At 42.2% G+C, this 19,946-nt stretch overlaps 1 long non-coding RNA gene across 1 annotated transcript; it reads left to right on the forward strand.

The window, feature by feature from the left end:
• Positions 1–714: 714 nt before the first annotated feature.
• Positions 715–13,677, forward strand: LOC143441345 (uncharacterized). Its single transcript, XR_013108657.1, has 3 exons — positions 715–801; positions 7,638–7,721; positions 13,192–13,677. It is a non-coding gene; the product is annotated as an uncharacterized LOC143441345 (long non-coding RNA).
• Positions 13,678–19,946: the final 6,269 nt, after the last annotated feature.

The following is a 19,946-nucleotide window of genomic DNA, read 5'->3' on the forward strand; positions in this document are numbered from 1 at the left end:
CCAGCAGGCGTCTGTGACAGCTCAGTTATTAACCTTTACCATGCTAGTTAGGGTTTTTTTTTTTTGTTTGTTTGTTTGTTTGTTTGTTTGTTTTGAGACAGGGTTTCTCTGTATAGCCTTGGTTGTCCTGGAACTCACTCTGTAGACCAGGCTGGCCTCGAACTCAGAAATCTGCCTGCCTCTGCCTCCCAAGTGCTGGGATTGAAGGCGTGCACCACCACTGCCCGGCTTTCTTTTTTTAGTTTGTTTGTTTCTTCCTTTTTTCCTTCCTTTCTCTCATTCATTCATTCATTTTTAGAAATATAACAAAATAAAATATAATAAAATAAATAAAAAAAACTATCACATCGAAGTTAAACAAGACAAAGCAACAGAAAGAACCCAAGAAGATACAAAAGAACCAGAGACCCACTCATTAACTCATGCAGGAATCCCATAAAAACACTAAGCTGGAAGCCATGAAACATACACAGAGGACCTGGTGCGGACCTGTGCAGGCCCTGTGCTTTCTGCTCGGCCTCTGGGAGCTCATATGTGCTTTGCTTATGTTGGTTTAGAGCCTGGTTCTCCTGGTGTCCTCCAACCCCTCTGGCTCTTATACTCTTTCTGCCTCCTCCTCCTCCTCCTCCTCCTCCTCAGGGTTCCTGAGCTCTGACTGGAGGGAGAGATTTGATGAAGACATCCCATGTAGGGCTGAGTGTTCTCACTCTCTCCATAATGTCTGGCTGTGGGTCTCTGCATCTGTTCCTCTCTGCTGCAAGGGGAGGCTTCTCTGATGATGGTTGAACAAGACACTGATCTGTAAGTATTACATATCATTAGAGTCATTTTATCATTAACTTTCTTTTAACCCTAAGATCTTGGGCTATCTAGTGTCGGTAGGGGTTCCATTTTGTTCTCCTGCCTTTTCAAATGAGGGTTCTTTCTTTCTTTCTTTTCTTCTTCTTCCTCCTCCTCCTCCTCCTCCTCCTCCTCCTCCTCCTCCTCCTCCTCCTCCTCCTCCTCTTCTTCTTCTCTCTCTCTCTCTCTCTCTCTCTCTCTCTCTCTCTCTCTTTCTCTCTCTTTTGAGACAGGGTTTCTCTGTGTAGCCTTGGCTGTCCTGGAACTCACTCTGTAGACCAGGCTGGCCTCAAACTCTGAAATCTGCCTGCCTCTGCCTCCCAAGTGCTGGGATTAAAGGCGTGCGCCACCACTGCCCGGCTTCTCTTTTTCTCAAATTAACTTTTAACTAGTCCCATACTTCTATCTATTCCAGTTCTGAACACTTCATTCTTCAGGCATTCCTCCCCATACCCCTGTCTCAAAAAGTAAGAAATATATATAAACATATGTTTATATGCATGCATAATTACATGGATACAAATATACACATTATAATTGAGAAATTCAAATTGTTGATGTCTTTTGAACAAATAGGTTTAATTTGAATGTTTTTTATTAGAAACTTTGGGGAGTATAAATGATTTAAGTTCAGAGGCTGTACAAGGAACTATACGTCCCAACATGATGCCTAGCACAGAGTAGGGACACCTTATTTACTTTTATATTATGTGTATAAGCAATTAATTTGTTTTGTTGGAGTTTTTGTTTTGTTTTGTTTTGTTTTTCGAGACAGGGTTTCTCTGTGTAGCCCTGGCTGTCCTGGAACTCACTCTGTAGACCATGCTGGCCTCGAACTCAGAAATCCACCTGCCTCTGCCTCCCAAGTGCTGGGACTAAAGGCATGCGCCACCACTGCCCGGCACAGCAATTAATTTAATGCTATTACTAATAACTTTCCCATCATTTACAACTTTTAAATTTTTTTTTTCTTCTCTTTCTTTTTTCCTGCCATCACAAAGTCACCTTCTGTCTCTGGTTAATTTTACCTCCTTGCCACTATCTGTATTTTCTCTCCTGCCTTCTCAACTAGCTCCTCCCAGGCCCCTCCCAGTGACAGGAGTTCTTTCTGTAGCCCTGGCTGTCCTGGAACTCAATCTATAGACCAGGGTGGCCTCGAATTCAGAGCTCTGCCTGCCTCTGCCTCCTGAGTGCTGGGATTGAAGGCATGCACCACCACTGCCCAGCTCAGCTATCTAACTTTACCAAATACCCTTTCCTTGGACTCATCTTTAACCTTTCATATGTATTTGGCCATGTTCCTCCAGCATATAAAGAAGTTTAAGAATCCTTCTAATAAATAAAGTTCCTTTAACGCTTCATCTCTCTGTCCTATCCTGTTAACTGCCATCTGCCCTTTTCTAGTTAAGTTTAAAGGGCTAGATTACACTTGTCATTAGATCTACCAACTGTCTCATGAAGAAGCATTAGTCTGCTGCAATCTCTCTCCCAGATATCTCCAGGTAGCTTTCTTACTAATAATGGTGTTTTTTACTCAGAACTTAGTGGCTCCTAATAATCACTAGATTGCAAAACCCAGAAGGGTACTAACATTCTGTTAGACTTCAAGTTTCTCTTTGGGTTGTCTCAAGAACTCTTGGACATTCATTTCTCACTGCAATGCACTTGTCTTATGCAATGACCCATAAGCACTCTGAAGGCAAGAGATTATATCTCTTTGAATTCATTACTTGGCATAGTATCTGGTATGGAGAGATAGCATCAAAATGTCTGATGAGTCATTGATAAGAAAAATGAATAATAATCTCCCGCTTACTGGCACAGTAGAGAATATTCTATAATACACTTAAAACAGTCACAACTGGGTAGTATTGTTTTTATATTTGTCTGTGAAGCTCGAGATTTGAACACACAGCCTTCCACGTGCTAGACAATCACTTGACCACTGACCTACATTCCCAGCATCTTGAATTCGAAAGGTGTTCTTGTAAACATCTGGCCTGGCAGCAGCAAAGAAATGTGAGATAGCTCTCTCTGCAAGGAAGGAAAAATGAACTGAATGGAATTATCTGAAAATACTGAGTGTTAAACTAGATAGATATAACTATAGGTACTTGAGGGTAATCTTGGTTTGAAAACATTGCTAAGATCTGGTACAATTAGATTTACCTCGAGATTACTACAAATGATGTGTTAGAAAGATGATTCCAGCAGGGGCATGCAGAGTGATTTAAACCAGAGGGCCTGGGGAAGGATGTATTGAGCAGGAACAAGGAGGTGTGACCCGATCACAGGCCGTGGGAGGGAAGATTGTAAGGAAAAGGTGATTTCCTTTCTGGCAAAACATGGTGACGGCTGGAATAGAGCAGAGGTAAAAACACGCATGGAGGGTTTTCGGATTTGTGCTTGAGAGTGGAGAAACACTAGTAGACTTACTGGATTTGGGGAACTTGGCTATATTTGTTGATTCAGTCAATCTAAGAGTATATCGAGAATAATGTTTAAGTTAATTACTATTCAAGTATAAGACTGTACAGAAATTCTGATTGGAAATGGGAAGAATGTATCCTAGAGATAAGATAACCTGATGTCAAGGCCCAATCGAGAGGGAGAGAAAACAGCTTTAGAACTCAAGAAATGCGGCCCACTGTTTAGTACAATCATGATGGGATGCCTCGGTATGGCTTCCACGTAGAAAGTCTTAGGGAACAGTTTGAAGTTCAGAAAGGCACACTCTTAATTATTTAGCTGGGGATTTTTTGAGGTCAGGGAACAAGAACCATGGCAGGCTGACCTGTACTGGATGTACTGTACCTCTCTTGCAAAAGCTGAGCTGATGATCAAGGTGATGATTAATTTCTTGTTCCCATTTTAGTCCTTAGTTTCTAGATATGCTTAATAAAAAAAAACTGTTAATGAGTAGATGTACACGCTGAGGATGTACAATAGAAATGATTTTTATATAAAAGTTTAGATTGGTGATTCTCTTGATATTTTTTAAAAGATTACTTTTTAAAATAAATAATAGAATAATTGATCCTTTTTTTTTTTTTTCGTAACCGCCAATTGCAGTAAGAGAAACTGGCTGAGAACGTTGCCTTGCTTGCTTAAGCTTTGTTACTCTGTTACAAGTGGTTTAGTTATGAACTTATGTGGGTTCTTCGGAATAATGTGTCTTGCATCTGTATTACATAAAACATTTATTCCTGTAAATGTATTAGGAAATATACTAGGTTTTTTAAAAAAATCTTTCGCTAGAAGAAAAATGGAATGTAATCACATTGTGACTTTTATTTTTCTGGAATGCTTGAAAGACTTTGCTGGGATACATAAGGTGTAGAAGAAAAAATAAGGCTGTTGGACCTTTGCTCCATCCACTAAATGTGCATATGTGTATGTGTATATATGTAAAACTGGTTGGAGCTTTGCTTCATCCACCAAATTTAAGTATGTGTATGTCTATATGTAAAGTGGTTGGAGCTTTTTGGAGCCAACTGTGTATAGGTATGCATACATGTATGTATAGGTATGTATGTATATATGTATGTATAGGTATGCATACACGTATGTCAAAGCCTGGACTTTGACACCCCACTGATTTAGGGAAGCCTGCGAATAGTGACCAATTCCTCCACACATTCCAGGCCATCTTTGCTAACCACAAAGCAAGGCTACGTCATGAAAATGTAGAGACATTCATGATTTCTCATGATGAGTTCTTCCTTTTGCAACACATGAATATCGACTGTTGTTTACTTCAGGACTTCTGTAGTCAAGGGAGAGAAAATAGAACAAAATGTGTTGGCGCACGCCTTTAATCCCAGCACTTGGGAGTGGCAGGTGGATTTCCGTGAGTTCAATCAAGGCCTATCTGGTCTACAGAGTGAGTTCCAGGACAGTCAGGGCTACACAGAGAAACTCTCATTTAAAAAACAAACAAGCAAACAAACAATAGCATAAAAAGATTTCATGTCTTTAAAACATGGTCCCCACCTGACTTGCTTTGGGCTGGGACCTCTGGCTGCTGTGCTGAAGTCAGTGACAAGAAGGCCCTCACAGTATCTCAGGGCTGTGCTAATGGCAGTGAAGGTTAAAAGTAAAGCCAGGAGGCATCCAGGGTCCTGCTGACCAACACAACACAGGGTGCAGGCTGGGAAAGATGCCCAGAGATCTGCCTTCCACAACACAGCATGGATGGGCTGTAGACACACAGAGTTCCACCTGCCACCATGCCCAGCAACGTAGCAGGAAGAAGACATCCAGAGACCTTCTGACTGCCATGCCACACGCCACACTGTGCTGGTGAGGAAAGATGCCCAGAGACCTGCCTGCCAGTGCAAGGCTCAGGTGGGCTGTAGTCACACAGAGGCCTGCCTGCCACATACCATGCATTGTGGGGCGGGGTTGAAGATGACCGTAGACCCACGTAGAACCATCATCTGCCATGTCACATGGGCAGGCTGTAGACACCCAGAGATCTACTTACTACCATGCTGCATGGACATAGGAGGTCACCCAGAAGCCTGCTAGCCTCACGGCCTGTCTGCAGCCACTGGTCATCCACTAAAAGAACCACTACAATGTATAAGTGTGTGGTGGGCAGATGGGGGAAAGAGAAACAGAACAGTCTGAGCCTTGTGAAGGGAGATGGAACTGAAGACTTGAGGGTGGAGAAGAATAGCCTGTTGTGAGTAGCCAGTCCCACTGCTTTAAGTCTTGGCCAGTGCTGTTGCTGAGGGCCGTGTCTGGGTCTGTGGCTGTGCAGTGACAGAGGTTGGTGTTGATAGGATTGTATTACCATTAGAGACCATGAGGACATCCCTGGTCTGGGTAGCCCCCTGGGACCATATGAATGTCCAGGGGCTATGCAAAGCTGGTCTCTCCCCTCACTAATTGCAGCACTCTGGAGAGCTGGTCCCACCTCTCACCTGCAGCAGTCTCTGCACCTGGCCCAGGTTATGTGTGAGTCAACCTGTGGGTGTGAGTGCAGGAGAGCTGGCCCTACCACTTGTTTGCTGTGAGGTGGGGCGGGGGAGGGGGTGATGCCCTCTCTCCCTCACCCCTTGCCACCTGCAGTGGTCAGGAGAGCTGGCTCTGAGGTCATGAGAGTGGAAGAGCTCTCCCTGTCCCTAACTGGAAGGAGAGCAAACCCTGAACTTCACTCAGGCAACTGGCCCTGGCAGAGGAGGCACCGGTGAGCCAAGCTACAACAGTGCTGGAGAGCTTGTCCTGGTGGTGCAGATAAGGGAGAGCCAGTGGGCTAACCAGCTCAGCTACCACTCAGGCCCAGATCCAGGGCTCTGAGTTGGCCCACCCCAAAATCTGTATCATCTGTGAACGGCTGGGACATGTGAAATGGCTGGTCCTAATGATCCAGCACTGCAGGATCTCCATGAGACAGGGCAACAACAGGATAAGTGGGAGAAGTCCCAGTGAGGATCCAATACTGATGGTGTCACAGAAGCCAGAGACCTAGAACCAGGCCAATGAATCACTGCAATGAACATTTGCAAGTGAAGGTGTGTGGACAGAGGGATGATGTACTGTGGGACACACTGTGACACACTACAGCTTCCACAATGAGGTGTTTTCTGTGCTTTGTTTTGTTGTTTTTTTATTTGGGAGGCAGGGAGGTTGCAAGGGCAGAGGGTGGATACAAGGGGACGGGGAGATGAGTGGGACTGGGGTGCATGATGTGAAACTCATAAAGAGGCAATAAAAAGTTAAAAACAAACAAACAAAGAAAACCCACCATAGTTCCTGTTGGTAGCACTGTTTTGAAAGACTGGAACCTTTGGGGCAGGAGGCATATTTGGTGGAGATGGATTCCTGGAGGCAGGCCTTTGGGGGGTATTATAGCCCGACCCCTTCTGGCCTGAGCAATCTCAGTTTTCGGACATAATGAGATGTCAACAAACTGCCCCAGATGCCGTACCTTCCCCATAATGGTGGGCTATGTGCCCTGACTCACAAGCCAAATTAAATGTTCCTTCCCTCGAGTGGCTTCTCTTAGGTACTTTTGAATCAAAGAAAAAAATAACCAAACACAAGTACCATTTTGAATCCTTTCTCTGAGATTCCTCCAAGGTACAAGTTTCAGTTAGGGTGTTAGTCAACCTTTGCATCATTGTGATGCTGACCTATGGGAGGAAACACTTATTATGGCTGCTGGTCTGAGGGGTTGCAGCTGATGGTCAGCTGGGGACCTCTGTTGAGAACATAGAGGTGTCAAGATCACGTGACAAAGCAATTCTCCTTACCTTATGTTTCCTAGGAAGCAGAAAGTGAAAGAGGGGGACAAGACATCTTTCTAGGGTCCACCCTCTGTAACCCACTCCCCTGGTTAGGCCCCGCCTCCCACAGTTCCATTCCTCTTAACTGTCCATGCTGTTTTTGGAGGCATTAGTTGATTAAGCCATTGGTGGAGACAGAAATCTTATGATCCAGTCACTTCTCCAAAGTCCCAGGTCTGAATGTTACTTTCAATGGAAACCAGACCCTCAAGCCTCTTGTGGATCTGTCCAGTACCCAAATGATAGCAACTACGTGTTTCAGCTATGGACCCCATCTATGAAAACAATGAACTTATATGTGAAGGCGTGAATGGTGTAGGTAGTCAGCTTTCTGGGTCTACATTTAAAATAAAGATTATTGGTTAAATTTTCTTTATAGACATTATAAAAAGGCTTTATTACACTGATTTAGCTTAGCCAAGAACATGTTGCTGTGTTCTCCATCTAGGACCTTAAAAAAGATAATTAGTATCCCAACTGACCACTTTTGGTCACCATTTATAGGCAACCATTCAGTGACCACTGTCATCAGAGGTTCTGGCCTTCACCATTCATATGTTGAGCATCTGAACCACAAGACTTTCTAAGGTAAGCCAATGTACTCAAACATGTATGTCAGTGTCATAGTAGGAACACAGACACATATGCTACTCTCAGAAGGACTGGTATCCTACAAAATTTGCCCTGAGAAATAGTAATCTTATCAGGCATCCAAAGGGTCAGACTTCCTCTTCTTCCATTAGAAAGTTCTAGAAAGTTCAATGTACTCTCCAGTCTTCTGAGAAACAACCACCTATTTTTTGGATTTGGATTACCTCTCAGCCGGGTACCAGAAGCAGATTTACAACTGTCAGACAGGAGTCTGGGTTTTAGGGTAGAATGCAGACTACTGACTCCTAATGTACAGAGTTTTCTCTAGCACATTACGATTGAGTGTGTGTGTGTGTGTGTGTGTGTGTGAGTGTGTGTGTGTCTGTGTGTGTGTGAGCATGTGTGTGTTGACTCCTGGGAGGATGTAAAATGACTCTTTCCCAGGGGTCACATATCAGACATTCTGCTGATCAGATGTTTACATTATAATTCATAACAGTAGCAACATTACAGTTATTGAAGTAGCAACAAAATAATCTTATGGTTGGGGGTCAGCACAACATAAGGAACTGTATTAAAAAGTTGCATCATTAGGAAGGTTGAGAACCACTGCTTTTAGAGGTTATACTGGAGGGTTTTGATGGTGCATGCCTGAAATCTTAGTACTCAGGCAGTGGAAATAGGAGGATCATGAATTCAAGGCTAACCCTCCAAGCTGCTCTTCCAAACTAAAAAGGGGCTGGTGATATACCTCAGTGGGTAAAGGTGCCACAAAGTTTGGTGACCCAAGCTTGAGCCCTAGTACCCACATGATGGAAGGAGAGAACAGACTCTCACAAGTTCTCTACTGACCTCTATGTAGGCCTGTGGCATGTGTATACACACACACACACATACACAAGCATACACAAACAGTCTATTGTAAAATTTTTTTTTAAAATATCTTTTAAAAAGCAGCAGCAGGTATATTAATTAATATCTGATCTACCACTGGGTATTTTATGGAGGATTAATTTATATTATTTCTTTAAATACTTTTGTGCATCAAAATGAAGACAAATTGTAGCTTCCTTAATAGCCTTTCTTGCATTAAGTATTAGAACTATCCTCTTACAATTTTTTCCTTGGGCAATTTTTTCCTTAAGAAGTTTTATCTTCCAAGTTATAAACAGATTTTTTTTTATTTCCAAGTTTTTGCTAATAAATTTAATTAAAATTTAAATTAATGCATTAAAACACATTTAATAATAATAATAATAATAATAATAATAATATAAACCAGAATGACAAATGGACAAACGACAGCATATGTTCAGAAGTATTTTTATAATGATCTTAGCCTTTTATTCTTAGAGCCTTTCTGTGAAACCCATGTCTGGACTTGCTGTCCTGATTCAGGTTCCCAAGGGCGGAGATGACAAGCAGGCTCCGCAAAGCCCGAGGACCTACTTAACTCAGAGTAGCATTTTTTACATGCATTCTTTTGTTGTTAACATTAAGCCAAAAGGTGAACAAGAATAAAGATCTCTACTTACAAAGTAAACAAGCTAAATTCAAAAAGTTTCAAAAGTGAAAGCGAGTTTCATACAAGATAGAAAGCACCCCCACTCCCTCACCTGTCCCCCTTCCCAGATCACAGACATGTGCCACCATGCCTGGGTTTGCAGTGCTGATTGTTCAACTGAGGGCTTCCTGTATTCTAGGTAAACACTCTGTCAACGGAGCTACATGTCCCACCCTTAGTTGTTTGTTTCAAGATTTATTTCTATTTTTTGTGCAGTTATTTTGCTTGCATGTTTGTCTGTGCACTGTGTGCATGCAGTGCCTGCAGCGGCCAGAAGAGGGCGTCAGATCTGGACGTGGAGTTACTAGTTACTGACAGCTGTGAGGTGCCACGTGTGTGCTAGGAATTGAACTGAGGTCCTCTGGCAGAGCAGCCAGTGCTCTAAATGCCATCTCTCCATCCTGTAGGTTTTTTGTTTGTTTGCTTGTTTCTTTTTTTTTTTTTTTTTTTTTTTTTTTTTTTTTTTTTTTTTGGTTTTTTGAGACAGGGTTTCTCTGTATAGCCCTGGCTGCCCTGGAACTCACTCTGTAGACCAGGCTGGCCTCGAACTCAGAAACCCGCCTGCCTCTGCCTCCCAAGTGCTGGGATTAAAGGCGTGCGCCACCACTGCCCGGCCATCCTGTAGTTTTGACCAAAGCTTTAAAATAAAAGCTACAAATTAGATTTAATTTACAGTTATTTCTCTAGGAGAAAGAGGTTATTCAGGACCGTGAGTCATACACCATGCTAACCACATTTACTAATTAAATATACATAGCATTCATTTGTATACTAGTAAAGTTTTGTACTGTGTTTCATCAAGATCAATTATTTACTGTACCAAATTATTTTTGTATAGAATTTTAGATTAAACAGTTTCTGCCTAGAACCCATTAAAAAGGATTATCTTGTACATGGTCAATTGCATTATTTTTTCTTCCTTGCTCAAGAGCGTGTGTGAGATTCCCTTCTTTGCCTACTCAGTGTGTGTAGCTGAGGGGTGCTTTTCCGTTGGTCTTGTATTTACTTTAGATTACATCTTCCGTATTTAGCTTTCTCTTATTTTATGCCTATAAAACAAAGACCAGTCTTCACATTACTTGAAGGTAAATTGGCCCCATACAAATTTCTCTTTCGATTACCTTCGTTGCTATAGCTTTAGCTGTTTATTTGTCTTAGTGATGTCTTGGCCACTTGCCATCACAAAACATTAAACTCATTACATTCCTTTTATTTAAGGATGGACTGCCTCCTGTCCTGTGTGTTACCACTCTAGAGCAGGCTTCAGACTTCAGTGTTCACCAGAGTGATCCAGGCTATTTCTTTGAACACAGATTTTGATTTAGTGGATCGGGGACGAAGCCTGAGAGTTAATATTTCTTTCTCTGTGTGAGCACCTGTATGAGCACACATGTGGCCAGATGTTGCCCCCTGGGTGGTCTCAGTCGTTCTCCGCCTTATTGTTTTTGAGAGACGGCTTCATCTTACTGACTGTAGAGCCTATTGATTTGACTAACCTGGTTGGTCAGTGAACCTCAGGAATCCTTCCGGCTCACTGAGATTTCAGATTTTAGGCGTGTGTCTCTGAACCTGCGTTGTGTATGGGTGTCCTCGGGGAGCAGAGCTTAGGCCGAGGCAAGCACTTAGAAACAAAGCCACCTGTCCTGCCCCAGCAGAATTTATGATTCAAACAAATTCCTAAGACTGCTGATCCTTCCTTCTGTTCCACACTTCATCTTCAGGCAACAAGTCTTGGGAAACGTTTAAAATTGTACTGATGCTGGGTTCTGCTTCCCAGATATCTGAGTGTAATAAGTATTAGGTATGGCATTGGTATTTGAAAAGAATTCCCTTGTTATTCAAATAAACAACCAGTATTGGAAGTCATTAATACAGAAGTTGAACAACATTAGATAAAACAAAATAAAAAAACAAACAAACAAACAAACCAGTCAGCATGCCTCTGGCCTGCCTCCCTGCCCCTTCTTACTTCTCCCTGAGCGTTCTTCCCTCTGGCTACTGTGATAGCTCATCAGGTAAAGGACCTTGTTGCCAACTTTGACCCCTGGGACTCACTGGGCTCCACAAGGTAGAGAGAATTGGCTGCTGAGGTTTGTCCTCTGAGCTTCACAGCATTGTTTTCTGCCTCCCAGATGCAGCATAGCAAGCCGTCCCTCACGCACACCTAGAGACACAACACGTGGGATTTTAAATTATATTTTAAAAACTCTTTCTGTTGCCATTTATTCAGTATCTCTAATGGGAAAGGCATTGTGCAAACTTCAAGGAGATGAGGTGATAAAGATGAGGGTCTCTTCTTTAGGAATTTACTACAGCGTAGAGGAGACACACGTGTCCACGTAAGCAGGTGCAATATAATAAACTGTAAAGCCCACATTGTTGGCATTTGGTCTAGGCTCTGCCCCACAGTTACCTGGCAACAGCCAGGTATGTTTGACTCACTATAAAAGGGGTTGCTTGCCCCTTTCTCACTCTCTTGCTCTCTTCTTTTTCTCTTGCTCCTGCTCCAAAAGAAGAAATGACGTACAGATGAGGGGGCGTGATAGAGGGGTGCTTTCTACATAATGCAGTGCTGGAATGAACTATTTATATTAGAGAGTGGTGCAGGATAAATCTTGAAAGGCACTTTGGGGCCAAATACCAGCAGACAGTGGTGAAAGCACTGGATGGCTTTGTTTTGTTTTTACATCAATGGAGCAATATGTGCGCTGAGAAGCACAATGGGATCCAGTATGGCAGGAACTGGGAGGACAGATTAGAAGAGAACAACATGTAAGGACCTTCTTTTGGTACCAGAGAGAGCTTCCTGAACTTTGAGTAATTATAAAATTGGGACTTTGAATAAAAAAGTAAGGGAAAGGGTTTTACTGGGATGATGGCATTTGATGTCATAATCTGTAGGAGTATTTAAAAATATTAATTTTAAAAGCACCTTTGGGAACCGCTGGGGTCAACATGCCTTTGGCTAGAACTAGGATGGAAAGACACATAACTGGTTCCTGATGTAGAATGTTCTATTTGACCTTTCCTGGCCCCTATTCTTAGGTGTCCCATGCTCTCAGGCTACCTCTGTTTTGGCCCCCAAAATCTGCTGTTAAGAAAGTGTTCCACGTCACTCATGTATTTTCTGGTGAGATATAGCCCAGCAATGGTATTTGAGGCTGCTATTATATGTTTACACAAAATGAGATTTATTTCCCACCCTCCTATCTCTGCCCTCTCACTGACATATCCCAACCATACAGAACAAACATCTATCTGTAGTTAAAGCCAAGGCAGTCTGTGGGAGTTCTTCAAAGATAAACACATGAGAAAGGAATTGGACACACAGCTATGATCAGCAGCAATGCCGTTCCCTGGGAAAAACTGTCTGTAAATTAACCTAGAAAGAAAACCTTTATCATTTGGCGTATAAACATAATAAGCCACAAATAATGAGTCAGAAGAGAGATGACATTGTTCCTAGTTAACTCTTAAAGGATTAAGAAATTATGTTTTACTTTTGCTGGGAATAAGTGTTTTATTTAAAACAACAAAAAGCAACTCCTTTGAAGAGATACCAATGAATTATCCTGACAAGAAGAAAATAGCCGACAACACTAATTCCATATGTTCTGATAACATCAAAGGGACTCAGAAAAATCCAGAATTTCCGGCCACTGAGAGTGCTGCAGGCTTGGAAGGAGGTATGATTGATAGTGACTATTACACTCAGAAGGAACGGTCATATGCATCAAACTCTTCCCACTAAACAGAATCAATTTATTATCCCATTGATTGTAGAAATGAAGGATTAAATTTCCCTTTTAGCAATAAATAAAATCGGTATGGACTGTTTCTCCCACAGTAGCTGTGATGAAATTAAAGAGAAGCCACTCATCTGTTCCCTTTCTTCCTTCTTAGGGCTCGGCGATCATCCTTCAGTTTGCATGGTTAACCACGTTTCCGGCCATGGCTGACTATGGATCTGTTTTGATGAGATGATATCTACTTGTCAAAAGATTGGGCTTTATTATCACCACCTGATCAATATCACTGATGAGCAAATGGGGTTCTCTTGGTAGGCTGCACGTTATCTACTCTTTGAAGGCTCACCCACATCAATTACTGTGAAGTTAGTGCACTGAGGGAAGAGGCAAGATCAGATTTGTTCTATACTGATGTCTTGCATTCTCAAAGCATGCTGGGAAGCCTAAAAATAACCTTTTAAAATCACGAGTAGTGGGGGCTGGAGAGATGGCTCAGTGGTTGAGAGCACTAGTTTTTCTTCCAGAGGACCCAATGTGATGGCTCATAAATATAATCCCAGTCCCAGGAGACCAGGTTGGCCCCAAACTCACAGAGATCTTCCTGCCCTCTCTGCCTCTGAGTGTTGAGATTAAAGATGTCTACCACCATATCCGACTATGTTTTTTTTTTTTTTTTAACTTGAAATTTTAGCTTTGTTGCCATCAGAAACCACGTGCCGTATTTCTCTTCTCTTCCATCATAGTTCCTTGATCGAGGTGGTCAAATTTCTGAACCAACACACAGCTGATGTAGAGCAGCTGTGTCAAGGCAGATGGGCGGGGTTAAAGTCAGGATCTTGGCTTGGGCAAGGCACACAGAACTCCATCTGAGAATGGTATCGGGGAAACAGAATTTAGTAGCCACTGCTATTGCAGTTCTCTACAGCTACGAACACAGAGAAGTCAGGAAGCTCCTGAACTGAGTGCTTGATAGTGGGTCTCTGTTCTCAAACACCAAAATGTGTAGCATAAAAAAACTGTCAATATTTTTAAATGATTGGTAGTCAGTATTTGGCCTCTTATTTAATATTAGTGAAAAAACTTTTTTTAAAAAAAATTTCTCTTCAGATCTCTTTTCATACATGTTATCTCTAGTGCTTTGGGGTGTTATTTTTTAATTTTCATTCTATATGTGGTACTGACCTCTGTAATGTCCCTGGCAACCCATACTTCTCCGTGTTCACAGCCTTTGTTGTTTCGTTCTACAGTGTATGATCTACAGGATAAATAAGAATGGTGTCGTGTTACTTCCCGTACCAGAGTACAGACGGTGCAGATTCTACCGTGGACACTCTCACCGTCGTGCTTTCTTAGCAGCCTTTCCTCTCTCATTTCTCTCTGTCCGATCACTTTATTGGAAAACACCAGCCTTGTCATTGAGACACCCAGGCAGCCTCTGCAGAGACCCTTGTGGCGAGGGTCATTGAGGTCAGTTAACAACCTTAAGAATGAACTTGGAAGTGGATTGGCTTAGTGTGGCTGCAACTTCTTAAGAGATTGTGAGCCAGCCCCAGCCCCCTAGTTATTCCTGTGTTCATCAGCCTCAGAAACGAATCTTAAGAAACAGTGGTCAAATATGGCAATCCTTCTGCTGTTTTAAGCCACCATGTTTTGCAGGACTTTGTTAGCCAATGTAGACAACTGCAATAAAACATGAAATACTGTCTTTCTGGTTAGAATGAAGAAATACATTTCTTCTTTTTCTGCAGGTGCCAGTTGCCCTCAGTGCTTTGTCAAGACGTTTTGCTAAACTCTGTGGCTAGTAATTGCCCAGATATCTTAGTTCTCTCACAGAGTTTGTTTAATGTTTAGGGTGAAGTCATGACTCTAAGATGTCTATTTACCTTAGTTCATTCCTGGATCTGACCTTGAAACAACACAACTTATAGTGGTTAAATAGTACAATAGAATATATATACTTTTTTCCCTCATCTCTCACAAAATCATAGGGAGGTATTATAATATTGAATGCTTGTGTGGGGGTCGAATGGAATCAGCACTCCTTTGCTCCTCTAAACCCCTGGCTGCTGTGGAGCCCAGACCTCTCTATGGGCCTGTCACATCTGGCACCATGTTTTTCCAGCTGGTGCCCTGCTTCTCTGTTGGAAGCTTCTTGATGTTCACCTTCTAGCAACCTGTCCCCTGCTCTCAGGAGGTTCATCCTGTGACCCTTCCCAGCACAGACAACCTTTCCTAACTTCAGCTGTGGTTAAGTGGATGACTTCTTCCTCCCCAGGGCCAAACAGTGTTTATTCAATGTAAAGTAACCCCAGCTCCAAAGGGGAAGAAAGTTCCAAGAATAATAGGGAGTAATATAAATACACACACACACACACACACACACACACACACCCCACATCCAAACTGCAATTAGTGATAGTCAACCACTTCTGACTAACAGCTGGTAGGACCTCAGAGTTTGGAATTTGGGCTCCAGGATGGATGATCAGTCTTGATGGTAGCATCTTTGTTCTCCCATGCCCCCAACTTGCTGGAGGGTCAAAGGGAGTCTGGTGGGATGCCTAGAGGGGGGCTGGCATCTGCCATTCTGCCTCAGCATTTATTGGCTCAAATTTCATACATATTCTCCTGTATGCATTGTGTCCTGCTTGTGCGCCATGGGTACACAGCCACGGTTAGCCTGTAGCACGTGGGCTGCATCTTTGGCTGCTGCTCTGCCAATGAGATGGCTATATTTGTCCTTGTCATTGGCAGAGCTCACTGCCATGGGTCCCTTCTGGGCTGCCTCCTCCCACTTCCGAGCCAGTTCGTTCCACTTCTCCTCAACCTGTTTGGGTTTCCTCCCCATGCCTGTAGGAGCCTAGCTCTTCAGCTGACGGTGCAAAGGAGACTTTGAAGATTATGGCATAGGGACAGTTTCTTCATGTCCACTCTCTTGGATAAAATCAGACACCTCTTTTTTTCATCTTTTTACAAAACTCTACTTTTTGTTGTTTGTAGTCATTAACTGACTAGGATAGAGCAGGTAATAACACAATGTCATTAGGTTAGGGCTGGCTAAAATGAAAATTCTCCCAGAATGCTCAGTCCTGTGCAATAATTTACACACACACACACACACACACACACACACACACACACATACACCATGGCTAAAGAAACTTGAGGATGCACCCTCAAGTTTCCCTCAGGCATCCCTCAAGGACTCTAGACCTTTGCTATGAAATGCCATTGAGATCCCAGAGGTCTGGGGGTGAGATGAGAATGGGGAAATGGTGTTCCTGCTGTGAGGTCTTTAACTGCTTGCTTTCTGCTTTCTTAAATTTGCCTGCCACCTTGGGACTAGGATGCAGAGGTCTTTTTGTTACTATACAGCAGGAAAGAGAAAACTGAGGGGAGTATGACTAGATTCATGCCCAGCTATGGATTCCATAGATAACTGTAATGTACACCTTCACTTTTTCTTTAGTCTCCTTCAGCATGGTGTGCTGTTTGGCTCCAGGGCTGCTGTCCTTCTGCTAGCAGTAAGAATAAATTCATTTAATCTAAATTTGAATGAGTCTTAAGTCTTTTCTTTGGTTTTCCAAGTGGATCCAAATGTTGCAACAGCCTTGTTTTATAGTTTCTTCTAGCTTGCTGTCCAGCCTCGGGTCTACTCTCCTAGTCATCCAGGCTGGGTGGCTTCTCCGTGGAGCCCAGTAGTTTTTAAAAAGTGTATGCACATCATCAAAACAGAGCATTAGAGATAACTATGATCAAAACTTCTGTTATGTGAATTAAACTTTCCTCTTTAACACAGCATACATGCAAATTGGAATATTTGCTTTTTACCCAGCAGATTCAGCATTCGTATTAAAGATAATTTGTGTGATGATAGGTCATGACAATTGAATGTCTTTTTTTGTTTGTTTGTTTGTTTGTTTTTTACAGAGTTTCTCTGTATAGCCTTGGCTGTCCTGGAACTCACTCTGTAGACCAGGCTGGCCTCGAACTCAGAATCCTCCAGCCTCTGCCTCCTAAGTGCTGGGATTAAAGGCGTGCACCACCACTGCCCAGCCAGTGTCTTAAACCAGAGATAAAAAGTTGATATTCAACACTTTCACACTCTCTAGTATTTGTATAAAAGATGTCAGATCAAGGATATATATTCAAGAGTATACTCAGAATACTTTGTGGTTCAATCCGTTGGCTTCCCAATGTGTGCTCTCATATTCTTGCCTGGCAGGCAGTCTGGCTCTCTATGGTCCTTTCTATGCTGGGCTCTCTTTGGGAACATATGCAAATTGGTTTCCTGCCTTGGCTTCTAGAGAGACTTGCTGGCATTGGTCCCTGCTCTTCCCAGGACACTGCCACTTGGCTCACTGTACTGATTCTTCGCTTCATATTTCTTCTGAGCTCTCTGCAGCCCTGCACTGTAAGAATACGTTATTGATTCCAGTTGAAAAACAGAAAAGAGAATGATGAGTCTATCAGAAAGAAAAAAAAAAAGCAACAGGCGTTAAAAATGAGGACAGAATTTAAGACCATGAAGAAGCCAGCATGTATCTTTGATTAAAAAACAACAACGAATCATGTAGAATGTCAATAATCTTAAAAACACATCTCAAAAACAGATGCTTGTTCTTTTCAAGGAGCAGACTCCAGGGTAGAGTGCAAATATGGCACAGGTGGGTTGCAGGTCACTTCCAGTAACTGATTTAAACTGCTTTCACGGCTGAGCCTTGAAGGGTGTGATTGTTTATGGCTGGAGTAGTTACATTGAGGGGAAAATTTCTTAGACTCTCTGTAAGGGTAAATGTGAGAGGGACTCGAGAGGCATGCGTACCCCAATATGCTCACAGAAGCTTTCTTACAGCACTCCCTTGAGTCTCTGGAGAGCCAAGTTAGCTTCCCTTTCAGGAAGGAAAAGACAGAAAATGATAAGTGGAGAGAGTAAGCAGGTGGCCAGTTTGGCAGAATTAAGCAGGCAGATTACTTCCTCTGCGAATTCTCCTGAATATAGAGTAAGAATTTCTCAGAATCTGCAGGCTTAAGTTACAAAACATCTCTGCGGGACCTCAGGCAGTACAGGTTCTCGGAGAGCACTGACTTGTTATGGCCTGGCTTTCTGTGTTAGTGATGTCCTAGCTCCTGAGGAACTTTGAAGACGATTTAATCAATAGGAAAAATAATTCCCACTGGCATTAGGACCAAATCGACCTGTCTTTGAGAATATCACTTGTCCCTGGTACTTGAATGCTTTTGGCCACAACACACTTCAGAGGAAGAGAGCTGAGAGACCTGAGAGGCCTGGAACGGTGAAGGTCAAATGCTTCGATCTGTGAATAAAGGATTTCCAAGACATGCTGTCTCTAGCATTAGAAACTACTTTTGTAGAAACTCATCTCTTTAACTATTTATCACAGATCCAAATGCAACAATAAAGTGGGAGAGAGTCTGATCATAGAAGCTAACAAATCCTGTTTCATCACAAAAGTCACACTGAGTTCAGCTGTCCCCCAGCAATAATGTTTCTGGTTATCCATAATCTGGGTCTCAAAATCTGTAGGAATAAGTTTCAAAATTTGGTCATATGAAATTGAAAAAAAAAAAAAAGTCCATGTATCAATCAAAATATATTATGCCTTAAATATTTTTGACGACTTTGTTTTATTAATAGTAGCATTATACACGCCCCCCCTTTTTTAGTGGAAAAAAGAACACACAAAATTTGTTGCGTGTCTGAGGCAGAGGAGAATTAGACTCTTACATATTACCTCCTGTGACAGTATCATTGATTGCTTTTGGAATGCAGCCTGTCTAGACCTTCCTCAGTGAATGCTTAGCAGACATCTAAGTAGAATATTTAGAACTGTAGCCCTCCAGATGAGGTGTAGGAACCCCTGTGAATTCTAGAAATCTTTTGAGGGGGTCAGCTGAAGCATTATTAGCCTTTTAAACTCATTCTCTCAAGAGTGCAAAGGGAAGTTTCCCAGAGGACACAAGCCATAGGACATCTCCGCAGAGAATTCAGAAACAGATGTGAGAATCCTGTTAATGTTAATAGTTCATTAGGTCAACACTGGCAAGACTTATAGAAACACGAAAGGAAGGAACATTCTTCTCATGCTTTTATTCTGGAAAATATACTTTATTTCATTTTCATGTTTCTTAGAATATGTGTAAAGAAAAAGAAATATTCTAAATACTTTTTAGTTTTAATTTCATAGATAGTATATAGAAAAGTACTTAAGGAGAAATGGCCTTAAGTAGAAAACTCCTTGAGGTTTGTGCTGGGTTAGGTTTCTTCTTGTTGAGTTTTTATTTTTATTTTTATTTTATTTATTTTGGAGTCATTACAGAAGAGGTAACATTCGTTGAGGAATTGCCTATATCAGATTAGCCTGTGGGTGTATGTCTGTCTGTCAAGCATTTTCTTAATTGATGATTGATGTGGGAGAGCCAAGCTTAGCTGTGGGAAGTGCCTTCCCAGGGCAGATGGCCCTGAGGTGTATAAGAAATCACACCTATCAAGCTACAGGAGCAAACCAGTAAGCAGTACTCTTCCACGGTCTTGGCTTCAGCTCCTGCCTCCAGGTTTCAGCTTGAGTTCTTGCCTTGGCGTCTCTTGATGATGGACCTGTAAGACATAATAAGCCCTTTCCTCCCAAGTTACTTCTGATCACAGTGTATATCATGGCAATAGGAAGCAAACCAGGTCAATAGTCTCAATTGTTAAAAGATTGACATACTTTATGAGATTGGATACTTTATAAGGTATCCCAGTGGTCAAAAAGTTTTAAGATCCAAGCTGTCAACATTATGGCATTGGGGGTGCTTTGTTAGAACACATTTTGTACACTTCTTTTGGAACAGATTTTCATTAAATATTGAAATTGAACATCTGTATACTTTATGACCTACAATTCC

Source organism: Arvicanthis niloticus, chromosome 2, assembly GCF_011762505.2.
Source record: "Arvicanthis niloticus isolate mArvNil1 chromosome 2, mArvNil1.pat.X, whole genome shotgun sequence".
Lineage (NCBI taxonomy): Eukaryota > Metazoa > Chordata > Mammalia > Rodentia > Muridae > Arvicanthis > Arvicanthis niloticus.